Source organism: Colobus angolensis, unplaced genomic scaffold, assembly GCF_000951035.1.
Source record: "Colobus angolensis palliatus isolate OR3802 unplaced genomic scaffold, Cang.pa_1.0 Scaffold479, whole genome shotgun sequence".
Taxonomy (NCBI): Eukaryota; Metazoa; Chordata; class Mammalia; order Primates; family Cercopithecidae; genus Colobus; species Colobus angolensis.
In genome coordinates, this window is record NW_012118254.1 from 87,754 (window position 1) to 106,047 (window position 18,294).

The 18,294-nt window shown below is 48.9% G+C and overlaps 1 pseudogene; it reads right to left on the reverse strand.

Annotated features, from left to right (window-relative positions):
• Positions 1–13,993: 13,993 nt before the first annotated feature.
• LOC105523854 lies at positions 13,994–17,585 on the reverse strand (annotated as a pseudogene).
• Between the last annotated feature and the right edge of the window lie 709 nt (positions 17,586–18,294).

Below are 18,294 nucleotides of genomic sequence, written 5' to 3' on the forward strand. Positions count from 1 at the left end.
ATAAGTCTCACAAGATCTCATGGTTTTATAAAGAGCAGTTTCCATGCACGTGCTCTCTTCGCTGCTGCCATGTGAGACATGCCTTTGCTCCTCCTTCGCCTTCTGTCATGATTATGAGGCCTCCCAAGGCATGTGGAACTGTGAGTCCGTTAAATTTCTTTTCTTTACAAATTACCCAGTCTCGGGTATGTCTTTATTAGCAGCAAGAGAATGGACTAGCACCTGGTGTAAAGAAAAGGGGTCCAGTTTCAATCTTCCATATATGGCTAGCATCCCAGCATCATTTGCTGAATAGGGAATCCTTTACCCATTGTTTGCTTTTGTCAGGTTTATCAAAGATCAGATAGTTGTAGGTGTGCAGCCTTATTTCTGGGTTCTCTATTCTGTTCCATTGGTTTCTGTGTCTGTTTTCGTACCGGTACCATGCTGTTTGGGTATAGTTTGAAGCTGCGTAGTGTGATGCCTCCAGCATTGTTCTTCTTGCTTAGGATTGCCTTGGCCATTCAGGCTCTTTTTAGTTCCATATGAATTTAAAATAGTTTTTCTAGTTCTGTGAAGAATGTCAAAGGTAACTTAATAGGAATTGCATTGAATCTACAAATTGCTTTGGGCAGTATGGCCATTTTAATATTGATTCTTTCTATCCATGAGCAGAAATGTTCTTCCATTTGTTTGCGACGTCTCTGATTTCCTTGAGCAGTGTTTTGTAGTTCTTCTTGTAGAGGTCTTTCACCTCCCTGATGTGGTGTATTCCTGGGTATCTTGTGTGTGTGTGTGGCAGTTACGAATGGGACTGTGTTCCTGATTTGGCTCTCTGCTTGACCGTTGTTGGTGTATAGGAATGTTAGTGATTTTTCACATTGATTTGGTATCCTGAGACTTTGCTAAAGTTGTTTATCAGCTTAAGGAGCTTTGGGGCTGAGACTATGGGGTTTTCTAGATTTAGGATCATGTTGTCTGCAGGCAACCTGTACTATTAAAAGAATGTAATATAGGACATAGGACAAAAAAAACATAGAGGAAAAAGAGGAAAGGATGATCACAAAAGTAAATATGCTGGTTTCCTCTTGAAGGAAGAAAGAGGCTGAGATCAGGCAGAGACACCCCAGGAGCTTTGGAGGATGCTGGCGGTGTTCTCCTCTGTGACATGGGGGTGTTTCTATAGAGGTGCCCTTGATAATCACTATTAAACAGCACACACATATTGTGAAGTTCTATGTGTGTTACATTTCAAAATAAAGAGGGACGAAATTGCTAATAACAAATAACACACATTTGTAGTTAAACACTTCTCACAATCCACAGACCTGGAAATGACTGACTAGTTTTCTGTATGTGTAGTTTTCCAGTTTTAAGATTGTCCCACAAATGGAATCATAAATTATGTAGCATTCTATATTTGGTGTCTTTAACACAATGAAATACATACAACACCTTTAGAACTGCAATGGTACTTTTTCTTGACCTCGGTGCTAAATACATGCTTTCATCACTTCACAACAGTTCATTCACAGTTGATTGGTTTTCTAAACTTGTGTATATGTATAGTATGCTTCACAAATATCATGTAATATTTAACTTTATGTAATTTGTTATATCTTGGTAATGGACTTTTCTTAAAAACAGATAGTATATCTAAGAATACCCAGGACATTTCCATTGTGGAAAAAAAAAAAGGAATTCCATCACACGAATATACCACAGTTAACTGACACAAACTATGAAGGTAAAAATTTGCATAGTTTCCCCTCAGTGTTGTTGAATGAGATGAAAGCTCTATACACTCTTCCTAAGAGACTGCAAGCACCACCTCCCACAACTCCGCACACAATTTCGGAAAGTTCATGGACTCCAGGTTGAGAAGCACTGTTCCAGGCCACCTTTCTGTTTTCACAGATGGAGAAATGGAGGTTCTGTAAGGGGAAGTGCTTTTCAGCAGGTTAGGAGAGAGCCAGTTCTTTTGACTCCTCACCTAGTGCTTGTTTTGCCTTACTCTGCCATCTGTTGTGCCTGTACAGAACTGTACAATACCAAGAGACAACCATCCAGAGTGACCCCAGCACAGCACAGGTCCTATGGACAGAGTAAAGGCAACAGCTGCTTCTTCACCTAAGATGATCTCATGGGCTAATCTGGCTCTAGCTGTAACTGACAGCAAATGGGATGGATTGCAGTGCTTAGAACTAGTCAAGAGGTTGGGAAGAAGCTGCAGCAACTTCGATATCAATCCGCATGAGGCCTGCATATGAGGAGATAGAGTGGCTTCTGCCCTGCTGAAGGACAAAATAGAGTCTGAGGAGGTGCAGCCTTGAACTATCTGGTGGCCTTGACATGGCACTGCCCCTCCAGCTCTTAGATTCCTCACTTGCACACTGACCATGAGTTGGCCTGTTAAATTTCTCCAAGAGTTCTTCTAGTTCCAATATTCTGTACTTCTATGATCTTAGAGCAAGAACTATGGAGAAAAAAAAATCAGTTGAGGTATTTGTGTCCTAGAATTATTTCCAAAATAATTTTTTCCCTTGAATTTCTTCTAATGGTATAGAATTAGCAATAAAGAAAATTTAGTTTAAAGGGATGAAAAAGGCTGGGTGTGCTGCCTCACACCTGGAATTCCAGCACTTTGGAAGGCTGAGGTAGGAGGATGGCTTGAGCCTAAGAGTTGGAGGCTGGAGTGAGCTATGAGCATGCCACTGCACTCCAGCCTGGGTGAGAGGGTGGGACCCTGTCTCAAAAAAAATGTAGATGAAAAATCCCTAACGAGAATCTGAGAAGACCCTTTACTTAAGTAGTAATTTAAAGTAAAGTTTCAACATAAGTGTTTCCTTGATTTCTGCTTCTCACACACCCTTAAGTAAGTCCTTACAGTTGCTGGACTTCTAGATAATGGAATCAGACAATGGAGCAGTACTTACCATGGGAAATGTTATTTATCTCTAGGCAGAGGAGTGGTCCCCAGAGAACCAGAGAATAGTTTGTTTTGTTTTGTTTGTTTGTTTGTTTGTTTGAGGCAGGGTCTCACTTTGTCATCCAGTCTGGAGTGCAGTGGTGATTTCGTCAGCTCACTGCCAGGCTCTATCTTCCAGGCTCAAGTGATCCTACCACTTCAGCCCCGCATGCGCCACCACACTTGCCTAATTTTTTGTATTTTCGTAGACACAGGGTTTTGCCATGTTGGTCAGGCTGGTCTTGAACTCCTGAGCTCAAGCGATCCTCCTGCCTTGGCCTCCCAGACAGGCATGAGCCACTGTGCCCGGCTCCAGAGAAGAGTTTTTATTTCATTTCATCAATTGATGAAATAAATAACCACAACAGTCTTCCTATTTGACCGTATTAAAGCCACAAACCAGTGTGGAGCCTTCACTCGAGCCACTCTGGAGGAGTAGAAGACTAGAAACAAAAGCAGGGGAAACTCATTCTTGGATGGGGGCTGATTTTTAGGAAAATGCCTCTGGCCTTGCCTATTATTCTGTAGAGGAGTACTTTGTACTTCTATGCTGCTTAAATAGTGCTTCATTGTGTGAATGCACCACAATGTATTGAATCCATCCCATGAAAGTTGCAACAAACAATAAGGCCCCAAAAGGCTGCGCACTCCAGCCTGCTATCACTGTTTGTCAGGGTCCTGTGCTTTGTCTAGCACATCAGTGGTCTTGGTTGGGCCTGAGGAGAAGAAAGAGGAAGAAAAGAGTTGCTGGGCAAAGCTGCTGGCAAGGTTGGTGTTAAGATGGAAGTGCCAAGAGGGCAAAGGAGATGCAGCCCATCAGAAGAATTGCCAACACTGCTTCCACCTTCATTGGCACAAATGGCCCTTTCAATCCCAGCAGTTAACCTTAGAGAAGAGGACAAATGGAAAAGGCTTGAAATCACCAGCTGCCACTACAAGCTTCCCAGCAAACAGCTTAAAACGGCACTGCCCTCACCTGGTCAAATTAACATATTACACTGAGGGCACATCTTTTTAGACTTTTTTTGGTCATTTATTTTTCTCCAGTTCTTGGTCCTCCACCTCTGAGAGTAAGTGGATGGGAGGTGGCAGATCTCCCATGAGAAACTGTATCAAGTTACCAGGTTCATGAGGTTCCAGTACAAAATCACAAATTCTGAATGAAAACTTACCATCCAAATATAAAATATTTACTAAAATGTCAAAATCAATATCACAATTATGTATCATTCCTATGATGTTTAGTGAAATTTATGAGAAGTTGAAAATAAAGCTATTATTGTCAATAAACGGATATTACTACTCTCAAGGAGATCTGCTATAAATTGGGAAAATAATTTTGGTTATTCTTCTAGTTATAAAATACTTACCTGTTAAAGCAAGGTTACTTCCCTTAGCACTGGTTTTTCTCGGCTTATGGTGGCAAGCACCACACAGAAAGAAAACATCACAATCTATGTGCATAGTTTAATAAATGATTATCAAGTGCACCTGTATTGGAACGTTCCCCTAGGTCCCAGAGGAAAACACCGCCAGCATCCCCCAAAGCCTGGGGTGTCCCTGCCTGATCTTAGCTCCACTCCTACTGCAAGGGGAAACCAACATCCTGACTTTTCTGATTGTCCTTTCCTTGCTTTTCTCTATGGTTTTATATACCCTAAGTATGCATTCTTCAACAAAGTAAGTTAGTGTTGCCTGTCTTTTGAAGTTACCGGAATGGAGTCATTAAACATGTCCGTGTTGTTACTTGCTTCTTTCATTCGATGCTATCTTTGTAAGATTCGTGTCTATTATTCCTTAGAGGAGTCCTTTGTACTTTCACTTTTTCAGAAAGTTCATGGACCTCAGGTTGAGAAGCACTGCTCCATGCCATCTTTCTCTTTTCACAGATGGAGAAATGGAGGTTCTGAAAGGGGAAGCACTTTTCAGCAAGTTAGGAGAGAGCCAGGTCTTTTGATTCCTCATCTAGCACTTCCTAGATGAAGTGCTGAAATAGTATTCCATTGTATGAACACACCACAATGTACTGATCCCATTCCATGAAAGCTGTAATATTCATTGTTTCCCATATTTGGAACTGGATGACTACAAAAATACTACTCATAAACCCTTGTCGGCACAAGTAAAGGAGTCCTGAGAGGGATGTGTAGGCTGCTAAAAGCACGTATTTAAAATAGTGTATTAAACTGTTTTCACACTGCTGATATAGACATACCCCAGAACTGGGAAGAAAAAGAGGTTTAATTGCACTTACAGTTCCACATGCCTGGGGAGGCCTCAGAATCATGGTGGTAGATGAAAGGCACTTCTTACATGTTGGCAGCAAGAGAAAAAGAGGAAGAACCAAAAGTAGAACCCCCTGATAAACCCATCAGATCTCGTGAGACTTATTCACTATTACAAGAATAGCATGGGAAGGACCAGCCCCCATGATCCAATTACCTCCCCCTGGATCCCTCCCACAACATGTGAGAATTCTGGGAAATACAATTCAAGTTGAGATTTGGATGGGGACACAGCCAAACCATATCATTCTGCCCCTGGCCCCTCCAAATCTCATGTCTTCACATTTCAAAATAAATCATGGCTTCCCAACAGTCCCCTAAAGTCTCAGCTCATTTCGACATTAACCCAAAACTCCACAGTTCAAAGTCTCATCTGAGACAAGGCAAGTCCCTTCCACCTATGAGCCTGTAAAATCAAAGCAAGCTAGTTACTTCCTAGATACAGTGGACGTGCGGGTATTGGATAAATACGCCATTTGAAATGGGAGAAATTGGCCAAAACAAAGAGGTTATGGGGCCCATACAAATCCAAAACCCAGCAGGGCAGTAAAATTTTAAAGCTCCAAAATGATCTCCTTTGACTCCAGGTCTCACATCTAGGCCATGCTGATGCAAGAGGTGGGTTCCCATGGTCTTGGGTAGCTCCGCCCCTGTGGCTTTGCAGGATACAGCCTCCCTCCTAGCAGGTTTAACCGGCTGGAATTGAGTGTCTGCAGCTTTTCCAGGAACACGGTGCAAATTGTCAGCGGATCTACCATTCTGGGGTCTAGAGGACAGTGGCCCTTTTCTCACAGCTCCACTAGGCAGTCCCCCAGTAGGGACTCTGTGTGGGGACTCCGACACCACATTTCCCTTCTGCACTGCCCTAGCAGAGGTTCTCCATAAGGGCTCCACCCCTGCAGCAAACTTTTGCCTGGACATCCAGGCATTTCCATACATCTTCTGAAATCTAGGCAGAGGTTCCCAAACCTAAATTCTTGACTTCTGTGCAGCCGCAGGCTCAATACCTGATGGAAGCTGCCAAGCTTGGGGCTTCCACCCACTGAAACCACAGCCTGAGCTCTATGTTGGCCCCTTTCAGCCATGGCTGGAGTGGCTGAGACACAGGGCACCAAGTCCCTAGCTGCACACTTCATGGAAACCCTGGGCCCGGCACATGAAACCACTTTTGTTGGCCTCCAGGCCTGGGATGGGACGGGCTGCCTTGGAGGTCTAGGACATGGCCTGGAGACATTTTCCCCAGGGTCTTGGGGATTAACATTAGGCTCATTGCCCCTTATGCAAATTTCTGCAGTTGGCTTGAACTTCTCCTCAAAAAATTGGATTTTGTTTTCTACCACATTGTCAGGCTACAAATTTTCTGAACTTTTATGCTCTGTTTCTCTTTTAAAACTGAATGCTTTTAACAGCACCCAAGTCACCCTTTGAATCTTTTGCTGCTTAGAAATTTCTTCCACCAGAAACCCTAAATCATCTTTCTCAAGTTCAAAGTTCCACAAATCTCTAGAGCCGGGGCAAAATGACACCAGTCTCTTTACCAAAACCTAACAAGAGTCACCTTTGCTCCAGTTCCCAACAAGTTCCTCATCTCCATCTGAGACTACCTCAGCCTGGACCTTATTGTCCATATCACTATCAGCATTTTGGGCAAAGCCATTCAACAAGTCTCTAGGAGGTTCCAAATGTTCCCACATTTTCCTGTCTTCTTCTGAGGCCTCAAAACTCTTCCAACATCTGCCTGTTACCCAATTCCAAAGTCGCTACCACATCTTCAGGTATCTTTTCAGCAATGCCCCACTCTACTGGTGCCAATTTAGTAGATTAGTCAGTTTTTATACTGCTGATAAACACATACCAAGACTGGGAAGAAAAAGAGGTTTAATTGGACTTACAGTTCCATATGGCTGGGGAGGCCTCAGAATCATGGTGGAACGTGAAAGACGTTTCTTATGTGGTGGCGGCAAGAGAAAAGGAGGAAGAAGCAGAAGTGGAAACTCCTGATAAACCCATTAGATCTCATGAGACTTATTCGTTATCACGAGAATAGCATGAGAAGGACCGGCACCCATGATTCAATTACCTTCACCTGGGTCCCTCCCACAAGACATGGGAATCCGGGAAATACAATTCAAGTTGAGATTTGGGTGGGGACACAGCCAAACCATGTGAAATAGGACAGCATACAATTAATGAGAAAAAGTTACAAGACAAGGCCAACTAAAGTAGAAGGAAATAATCAAATTAAAGCAGAAATCAGTGAAAGGGGAAACAAGCATAAGAATCACAAAACCAGAAGCTGGGTGTTTGGAAGAAGAATGAAATTGGTAAAACTCTTTTGAGACTGGTTAAGAAAATAAGGGGGAAGAGCACCGCTATCAGGAAAGAAAAGGGAGAAACAAGCACAAACCATGTTACGTCCACTCTTGTACTGCTATAAAGAAATACCCAAGACCGAGCCATTTATACAGAAAAGAGCTCAGGGTTCTGCAGGTTGTACAGGAACTGTAGCGGCTTCTGCTTCTGGGAGGACTCGGGAAGCTTGCTATCATGGTAGAAGGCAAAACAGGAGCAGGTACTTGTTACATGCTAGGAGCAGGATCAAGAGAGAGAGCAGGGGGCGGTGTCACACACCTTTAAACAATCAGACTCATGAGAACTCACTCGCCACTGTGAGGACAGCACCAAGCGGATGCTGCTAAACCATACCTGAAGATTCAGCCCCATGATACAGTCACCTCCCACTAGGTCCCACCTCCAACATTGAAAGTTACGATTTGACGTGAGACTTGGTGGGGACACAGATCCAAACCATATCATATGCAGATATCCAAAAGATACAAAGAAGATATTGTGGGGGGACTGGATAATCACACAGTGCTCATGCAGTAACAGCACATGGCTAATTCAATACAAAGAAAAGATGGCACCTTCACAATGGAGTAATTTGGAATAGTGCCCTGACCACATGGTCAAGATGAACATCACCAGTCATAAGACAAACCAACATGGAGAATCTGCTGATGTCATGCCCCAAGAAGGACAGCACATCTGCTACGGAGTAGTCCTGCCAAAAATGTTAAACCCACCTGAGTCTAATCACAAGGAAGACATTCGGCAAACCCAAGTTCAAGGGCTTCCTGACAACAACTGCACTGGTTTAAAGGAAATTTCAAACATTGTTTTAAAGCACACTTTAAAGGACACTGAAGAGACTTGACAGGCCGGGCACCATGGCTCACATCCGTAATCCTAGCACTTTGGGAGACCCAGCTGGAGCTCAGGAGTTCCACACCAGCCTGGGCAACACAGCGAAACCAAGTCTCTACAAAAAATATTTTAAAAATTATCCGGGCTTGGTGGTGCGTGCCTGTAGTCCAAGTTACTCGGAAGGCTGAGGCGGGGGAAGACAGCTTGAGCCTGGGAGCTCAAGGCTGCAGTGAGCCAAGTTCCACATTATACGCCAGCCTGGGTAACAGAGGGTGACCCTGTCTCAAAAGAGACTTGAAAACTAAGTGCGAAGCATGATGTTTGGTTGGAAAGAGAATTTTGTTAGAAAGCAGCTATGAGGGATACTACGGGACCATTGGGACTATCGGAAAATGTTTCATGTGATCATACAGTAGAAAATTGTGTGGTTTCAGTGTTACATTTCCTGAGTGTCATAATGGCATTAAGGCTTTGTGAAAGACCATGCTTTCTCATATTTGGGGATGATGTATCTTAATGATTCAAATGGATCTCAAATGAGTCCACAAAATAATGGAAAATACAAGCACACACACGCACACAGAGAAAGACAGGGGTTGGGTTGGAGGAAGGGATAAAGCAAATGTGAGAAAATGCTAAAAAAAAAAACTGGAGGATTCAGTAGAAGAATATATGTATGAGTGCTCCTTGTGCTTTCCCTACAACTCTTCCGTAGCTTTGAAATTTAAACAAATGCAATCTGAGATGAAGGGGGATATTATGGACCATTTTATTCCAGTCAGTTTGAAAACAAAGAAAAAGGTCACCAATTGCTAGGAAACAAAACCCGCCAAAACTGACACAAGAAAGAACAGCCAATCTTAACCGTTCCAGAATCATTACAGAAAGATATGAGTAGTCAAAGGCTTTCCAAGAATAAACTCCAGGATTCCCCACCATATTCTGAAAAACATCCTAGGAATACATATCTTCCATTTGGCACAAACTCGTGCAGAAAATTGAAAAGGAGGAACAATCCTCCACTCAACTGTATGAGCTTGGCATAACCTCGATACCAAATACTTCAAGGACACTTAGAGAAACATTGCAGATCAATCACAGGCTCATGACGCAGAAGCAAAAATCAGAACCAGAATCTTAGCACACGGAAGCCTTCAGGATATAAAAAGGAAAATACCTAATGTGGCATGACAAATATTAGCTTCATCTCAAAAATACAAATTTAATTTCCCTTCAGAAAATAAAGTGCCATAATTCTTCACATTAACAGATTAGGGGAGAGAAACATGCTCTTTGTAGTCACAAAATTATTGACTAAGTGTCAGTTTCCTTTTGAGATGTATTGCTGACAATTCTTTTTTCTAAAAAGTCAAGACTATTGGGCTATAACTTACGCACAGGTCTATGGGATTTTCTAAATGCATACAGCTGTGGAAACACAAGCACAAGATATATAGATATAGAGCATCGCCATCCCCGCCAGGTTCTCTCATGCCCTCTGATAGTGAACTCCTGGTCTTAACCCTCAGACCCTGGCAACCACCAATCTGTTTTCCGCTCCTATAGTTTTGCCTTTTCCAGAATGTCATATAAATGGAATCACACAGTACGTAGCATGTGCATTTTGCTTCCTTCAGGGAAAGACATTCTGACTGTAACTCTCTAAAAGTGCAATGTACAGATTCATGACCTGGGTAGTAGTTACCTGGCTTGATCACCTTATAACTGTTTATCAAATGGCCAACTTCTGAGCTCTCTCTGTGTGTGTGTGTGTGTGTGTGTGTATTGTTTCAAAAATATAATTTTACATTTAACTGCCTCTAACTTTTATATCTTGGTGAGGGTTATTAAATGGCAATTATTAATCCTTTAAAGAAAGTGAGTGATTATTGGAAAAGTCAGCAGAGTGATTACTTCTGGAGGGATGTGCAAAGGGGGAAGTAGTGATTGGGATAGGGCAAACAGGAGGGTTCCAAACCCCTGCCAACCTTCTGTTCCTTGCTCTCCATGGTAGTGACCCGGACTTCAACATTGCACAACCACAGGGGAGCCGTTCATGCTGGATCATCTGAACTGAGCACCCTGGATTCCCGCATGTAGTGTTTGCATGGCCACCCTGGTGGCCACAGCCTACGCGACCGTACCTGGCAAACATGGGTTCTGGCTTCATCCTTCGAGGAAACGGATGATGAGAAAAAGTATGGGGAAAAGGAGGAGATCTTGGTGTACAGGTTGAGGACAGATGGGCATGAGATTGTCCGAGTTCACCCAGAATTGTGTTCCAGGTGGGCTAAAGTTCATCCTGTTACTCACCGTGACCACTATGATCCTACGATTGCCATCTCACATCCCCGTGCGCAGTGCCCTAAGCCTCCACCACAACCTGGATGGCCACCCTTGGGGACTCTGACTGGCATGCATGTGAGGAGACTCACACACCTTCAAACCCAGCTGGAGCCTGAAGGGGAGACGCTCTTTTCTGCCAACCGAGTAAGACGTCTCGTCCAGAAATGTGCCAGTGGGATCTCTGGCACTGAGTGCAGGTGGGATTCTGCTCAGGGCTCAGCCACAGCGGCTGCATCAAGGGCAGGCACGCAGCTCAGCAGACCTCTGGAGCCCGTATGAACTGAGTGGCAGGACAAGGCAGGAGGGGGACTAAGACTCTCCAGGCCAGACTCCACATTCCTCTTGGTGAGAGAGGAGACTTGAGGGAAAAGCAAGAGGCGGGCACTGAATAAGGGGAGGGGCTCGACCTCCTCCTCTCCACTGGGGCCCAAATGGATTCCTCTAATCTGAGAAGCCTCAGATTCTGCACTTATTTCCCCTAGAACCGGAAGGCTCTGCCCAACCATGGCCTGGGGTATTCATGTTACAGCCCCATTATTGTGCATAAGGTGGTCTGAATATGGAACCGAGGTGGTGTGCTGAGAGACGGGGCTGGCAAATCCAGCTGCCAAGGGATGGGTTCATGCCTTCCACGACTCCCTCCACAGGTTTCTCCCCTTCCACACCCTGTCGACCATGGCCCATGGCCCCCGGGCCAGTGCCTGGGGCTGGAGTTCTCACCCAACCAGAACCTGCATAGATGTCTCTGGCGGCAAAAACCCAAGCTGGAGAGCCCCTGACAGATTTCCTTTCCAGAGCCCACCCCGCTGTGTTATCCTCCCAAGAAACAACCATCTGTGTCAGGATCAAAGCCTTGGCCCGAGGAATCAAGCCAACCATCTCAGGCTAGGGATTTGAGGTGGATAGTGTAGGTCCCCATCACAGTTCATTTCCAGGTCTGAGGCCTGTGATTGGCCCACCGCATGTGTGACGGTCCCCCTCACTGAGCTCACACCACGGACCTGGCAGGGAGACACAGAGAGAGTATGGGGGAAGGCGGATACTGAACCCGACCAGCTGTCCCAGGGCAGTCCCGATTCCCCACTTTCCACCCTCACTGTCCATCCTGCCCGTATCTCTGTTAGCTGGCATTGGGGCATCCTCCCACAGGAGCTCCCCAATTCCTAGATGAGGCACCAACCAGCGACTGAGGTGTTATCACTGCACCCACACACGGGAGTGCTGAGACATCCCATCCATCCCGCGGAGGATCAGGAGCCTACTGTGGCACCTCCAGTATCCTGAGAGCCTGACACCCATCCCTGTGTTTGGGGATGTCCCATTCGTCCTAATCCACAGGCTTCTAGGTGTTAGAATTGAACAACACCTCTTGTAAAAAGTGAATCCCAGCCCTGCTTTTGTGCATTCCATCCTTCAGGTATCCTTCACCACTGCCTCCACTCTGTCAATCAGCCCTTTCTCCCTCAAGGGACAGCACCCATGATTAATTTGATTCCCAATTGGGTGCTTGCAAGGGCATGCTCAAGCAGGCACGCGTGCGCGCACACACACACACACATACACACACACAGACACACACACACACACAGACACACACACACACACACTAACCTTGAATGGTATCTGCATTTCTATTGTCTTCGTCTGTTCAACACCCAGTCTCTTGGCGATGGGAGCTGGCAGAACCTACCCACACCTCCTCACTGGAACTGGAATCTGTGCCCAAATCTGGGGCCTGCCCAGCCCAGGATTCTGGCTGAAGGAAGCGGGTGATCCCAACTCTCAGGGAGGGTGAAGGCAGAACAGGGAACTCGAGGAAATCTTGTGTAGCCTCAAGCGGCGGTCTGAAAGACTGATCAGGGATGCAGAAATATCACGTCCACAAAATCCTGAGGCCTTGCGGGTGGTGGAACAGTATTTGACAGGGACCATCAAAGAACAGCCGGGCCTAGCATCCACACTTGCCCTGTCTAGCATCCACACCACCCTTGCCATTTTCAAATCAAGGGTATGGAGTTGACTGGCTGGAGAAGGGGCTGTTGGCCCCCTATAGGACACCAAGGATGAGGAATCCACCTTCCGTGTAGCTGCCAGTGGGCAGTTTCTACAAAGTTGGCCCGCAGGCACCAGAACAGACTCAGTGCCCCCACCTCCAACCAAGAGACTACCCTGCCCTTTTCTTCGGCACTCCATGTACCTTCCCTTTTGCTCAGCCGCCCACTGGGATGTGGCTTCTGTCTCCACCTGGCTACTGAAACTAAGAAGGAGACCTGATGGGATTTGGTAACTGAGGTTCAAATATGAGAGCTAAGAGGAACTGAGGATGCTACCTGGTTTCTGGCCCAGATGACCTGACCATGTGTGTGGTGGCACCAGAGGGACATAATGGCTCCAGAAAGAGGACTGGTCTCCTGAGTGGTAGGATAAGCTCCAACGTGGTCCTCAACAGCACGGAAAAAACCGTGCAGGAAAGACCACCAGCGTCAAGCCACATGGGAGAGCAAGGATGCTCACAATGGAAAGGATGGTGACAGGGCAAAACCGACACAGTGAACTGCAGGAGAAAAGAAAAGACCAGGGTTCTAGGAGGCCATCAGTTCCTGCAGAAGTGGAGGGAGGATAGCGCTGAAGAAGGGGACTTGTGAGACCCCGAAGTAAGAGGAGAAGAGGAGGGACATGAGCAGGGCATGTAAGGGAAAGGCAGGAAATGCTGCTGTGGCCAGGCAGGGCCCCCACAGCACCTAGACCCACGGCATTGTGGTGAGCCCGAGTACAGGGCTGCTGCTCAGAGGCCAGCCCAGGTGCCCTGCAAGGAGAGGGCCCACCACAGAGCCCCAGAGGAACTGTTCTTTAAGTGTCAGGGAAGGGAGCAACACACTGAATCCAACACTCCCAACAGTCGCAGAGAGGGCAGATCACAGACCACAGAATATGAGAATGACTTTATTTCAAACTGCTTTGAACTGCATTAGGAAGTGTGCAAATGCAGTGGAAGAGCGAAAGCCCTGGCTGAAGAGGATACGGAGGGAACCTGCTTGGCTGCAGCTCCAGAACTCCAAAGGTACCAGCTGCTCGTCTTGTAGGAAGATGCTGGCTCAAACCTGTGAAACAGAGCAGGCTCAGGGATGGGCTACCAGCCAGGGCCAGCCTACAGCCCTCCTAAGCTACCAGGATTGTGGGAAGGGGCATGGTGTGTGCCATACTCACTTCAAAGGTCCTGAAACTTGTCAGTGAGGAACTGCATGGCCGCTGAAACAAAGAGGCAGAACGGGGCACTCCAGACCCAGGGAAACAGAAACCCACCCCCTGCCCCTGTGGGGAACCACCTAGCTCTGCAATGCGAAACCCCACCAGCCCTGGGACTGACTCACCCACCCATCACCTGAATTAAATGTGAAAATGCCTTCTAAGTGGGAAAGTGGTTCTCAGGTGTTGGGGCAACCCAGAACCGTTCAGAATATGTTTCAAAGACAGATAAGCCAGCCAGTAAGCAAAAATCCATACAAGCCATACCAGGCAGCAGTTAAAGGGAAAACACATGTGGTATCTCTAACCGTCCTAAGCGAAGGAGATCTCTGAGACTTGTGGACCAAGTGTACATGGACTTCAGACAACACATTGCTGTCTGTGCACACCCCTAGCTGGAAAGGCCCAGAAGGCTCCAGGGCCAGGCTTTGCTTGGTTCTCTTCCGCAGAGGAAAGTCAGTCCCAGTGACGCCGCCTGTACCTGCAGCCCACCCCTGCCCCCGGCACCTGCAGAAAGACACCGCTGTCCATCCCTGCCCTGGCTAGGGCTCCATCATATCTAATTGCTGTGTAAGGTCCTCAATTTCCCTCTGCAGCTGGATGCACTAGACCAGCAGACACCAGAGGAAGAGAAATGGTTAGTCAATTCTGGCCTGCTCTCTCTCCAGACTCCCTCTCTCCCCCAGGCCGTACAGCCCCCATAGCCTGCAGCCCAGTGGTGAGGTGGGTTGGCACAGAACCCTAAATGGAAAGAAGGCATCCTCTCTCCATGGGGTGTGGAAGGTGGAGGTGGGGGGTAGGGGGACGCAGAAGTCAGTTTAACCTGGACACGGATCCCACCATCTAGTGTGAACCTCTATTTCTAAGAGCCACACAAAGCATTACCCGAGGACAGTCCTGGGCTCCCGAGGGCTGCTGCTGCCTTTCTGGTCTTGGAGGATGGACAGGTGGCTGCTGGTCACCTGAAAGAGAACATAAAATCCAGCTTCCAAGGCTCCCAGTGAGGTGGAAAAGGCCTAGCAGGGTCTAAAGTGAAGCACCGTCACCCTCTGCTGGCAACACATTGCCCATGCTCTGCCCAGCAACTCCAACCCTCTCTCTGGAACTGCCTTCCCTGTTCTCCAGTGTAAGCCCATGTGTACCTGTAGCCCCCTAGCATTGTGACTCTGGGTTGGACTCCAGCAGCGCGGTAGCCACAGTCAGGCCCTGGGAGGGCCAGTGTGGCTGAGCAGGACTTAACAGAAAAGGGCTCTGTACCACCAAAAGTCTCCTTCCAGAGTTGGAGTTTGGGGCGCTGCTCCAAATTGCCCCCTACCACACAAACCCCACTGAGAGGTGGATGTGGCTTAAAGCCAGTCCTGTCGACACCCCATTTCCCGTGGGACAGCTGCCTGGGCGGGCAAGGAAGCCTGGGAACAAGGCTGAGCCCCCAGAAGCGACAGAACCAGAGGTTTCCCTCCCGACCCCTCTCCCCTCCACCCCTATCAAATCCGCAAGACTCACCGGAGGGTGCACGGTGTCTGGACACAAGGCCTCCCAGGCTGTAGGCTGAGGGCTCTGAACGTCCCAGAAGTTGGGGAGCTCTGATGTTGGGGTCACCACTACTGAATTCTCCATGACGCACGGACAGGCGAGGCAGCACTGGCCTGTGTGTGGGAAGCTAAAACAGAAATGTCTGAGTCAGGCTGGCAGTGGGGGCGGGCGGTGACTACAGGTGGGGAGGGATTGTGGTAAGATGGAGACTTCGTAGCCTAATCTCATTAGCACTTTCTCTCTCAGTCAGCCCCAGGCCAGGAGGCAGAGCCCAGCCAGGGAAAACACTGGGGATACTGAGATAGCGCAGGCAGCCTGCCAGGTGGCTCAGGCAACAGCTAAGGAAGGAGGAATCAGGAAGTTGATGAGCCTAGACGCCCCAGCTTTGCGGCCCACACTTTAAGGGGTCACCTCATCCAAACCAGCTGCCAGCCCTGCCTTCCCTCCCAGCTCCTCCATGGAGGAGGAAGTAGAACCACTGCAGAGTGTCCGAAGGCATGCCCGTCACACACCAAGTGCTCCCCTTAACGTGTGCCCCTACGATGAAGACCCCGATTGGGCATTCTAGTGTCCCTGGGCTCCTGATGATAACCCTTGAGCAAGGGACAGAGGGGACATGGGTAAACAGGTGTGTGCTGGAAGAGAGGAGGCGTGGGGGGAGACAGAAGAGGAGGAGGGTGAAGAGGAAGAGGAGGGCGACAAGTCCCAAGGCCTACTCCCGTGGACCCTTGGGACTGCATCTCTATTTGGGTTATTATCTTCTCTGGCCACAGCCTGGGACTCCCTGGTCTTCCTTCCTGCAGGTTTCTTCCCAGGGCTGCTGTGCTTAGGCTGTTGGGGTTTCTTGGACATCAGGTGTGTCCGCATGGACATCCACCTCTCAGTGGGGTTTGTGTGGTAGGGGGCAACTTGGAGCAGCGCCCCAAATGAATGGCGAGAAGGTGGCCGGCTCCGAGGGAGTGGCCCTCTCTCCACAGAAGGAGTCTCTGCAGGCAGTAAAGGCTCTCCCCGGGGCCAGTTGAGAGGCACCCCCTAGGGACTTCTCCTGGGCCATCTTCCTCCTCTAAGGGCCCCAGGGCAGAGCCCCTGCAGTGGCAGCTCCTGAGCAGCTGGGCCTGGCCTCCACCTTTCCCCAGGTCCTGCTCTGCATTTTCTTCTTTCCGGGAGAGTCCTCCAGCTCTCCCACAGCCGGCCTCTCCATGACTGGAGTGAGTCCGCGGGGAGCAGAGGTCAGGAAACGGCCCAGCACGGGCAGGTAACTCTCCTTGCAGTGGAAGTCTACGTGTCTGGATGTGTCTGCTGGCTTCTTGGGGCTGCAGGGCTTGGTCTGGCTTCCTTCGTTGCCGCGAATGCCCACCCACATCAGTGGTAAGCCGCTGCTCTCTTCTGCGGAATCAGACTCGTGGGTAGACGGCCCTGCGGGGTTTTTCGCAGAGGGCTGCTGGGGATCCACGCCGATTCTCCGTCTGCTCTTCTAGCCCCTTTTCTGGATTCTCCCAGGCTGGGCCTGGCCCAGGACCACTGAGGTGGAGAGGGCTGGCAGAGGCCTGCTGCCATTCTCCAGGGCTGGGGCCCAGGGCGCCACTCCCACTGAGATCGACCTCCAGGTCCGCCCAAATGTCAGTGGACCCTTTGGCAGTGGCACTTTCTGGGGACGTGTGTCCCTGGATGCTGGGCAGCGGCACGATGGCCTCTGGCTCGTCAGTCAGGTAGGACGAGTAGTCCACACAGTCCCCTTGGTCGTCTACTGGGGTGTCAGGCCGGCCTTCCCAGCCCCAGAGCACCACCCTTCCCTGCTCTGTCAATTTGCTCTCAGACTTGAAGCTGAAGCCCTCGGGATCTGAGAACCCGCTCTTGCCCTCACCCTCGCCCTCGCTGCTGTGCAGCACCCCCAAATCGAGGCCGTGGACATTCCCATGGCCCCAAGGGACTCCTGAAGTGGCCTTGCAGGCGCCAGCCTGCTCGCCACCCTCTGACGTGAAACTGGCTCCCCAAACGGACACCTAGTCTGGGGAGCTCATGGCGCCAGTCGGGGCAGCCTGGGCTGTGCGGAGACGGTCGTCCTGGTAACGGTGGGAGGGAAGAGCCAAGCCCAGTCAAGCCCAGCCAAGGGGGCCACGCGACAGGAACAGCAAGGCCTGCAGGTCACCGCCGTCCTCACTCCAGGCGGCAGTAGGAGATGTCCAGACAGTGGTGGCTTCTGTGCACCCTCAACGCCCGCACCGTGCCTTCTCATTGGTCCACCCTCTGCCAACAAGCGCTCCCTTTGTTTGGCGGGGCCTGTGGGCTGTAACCATCGGGACACGGGCTCTTGGTTTACCCCGACGCCTGTCATTTGACTGGGTGGCTGCGCTCCGGTAGCTTCTTGGGGCCAGGGCGCATTGGAGCTCTCCATCCATCTCTTTCTTCCTGTCCTGCCGCCTCTGGCGGCCAGGCATATACTTTCCAATGAGAGCCACGTCTCTGAGCCCCAGTGTCCCATCTGTAAGGCAGGGGTCAATGAGAGAGCCGCCCCCAGCTCATCAGCTTGGGAGAGTAAATGTCATGATGCACGCCAATCACCCGGCGCACAGAGGAGCTTCAAGCCTCTGTTCCACACCAAGAAGTAGCGCCCGATAGGAACATGGACAAGGAGGCCCACAGTCAAGAAACAGAAGTTTCAGGGTTGTTTCTGTCAGTGCTGCGAAAAACCCCTTTGTCATTTTCCTGGGGACTTATGGCGTTGAACCT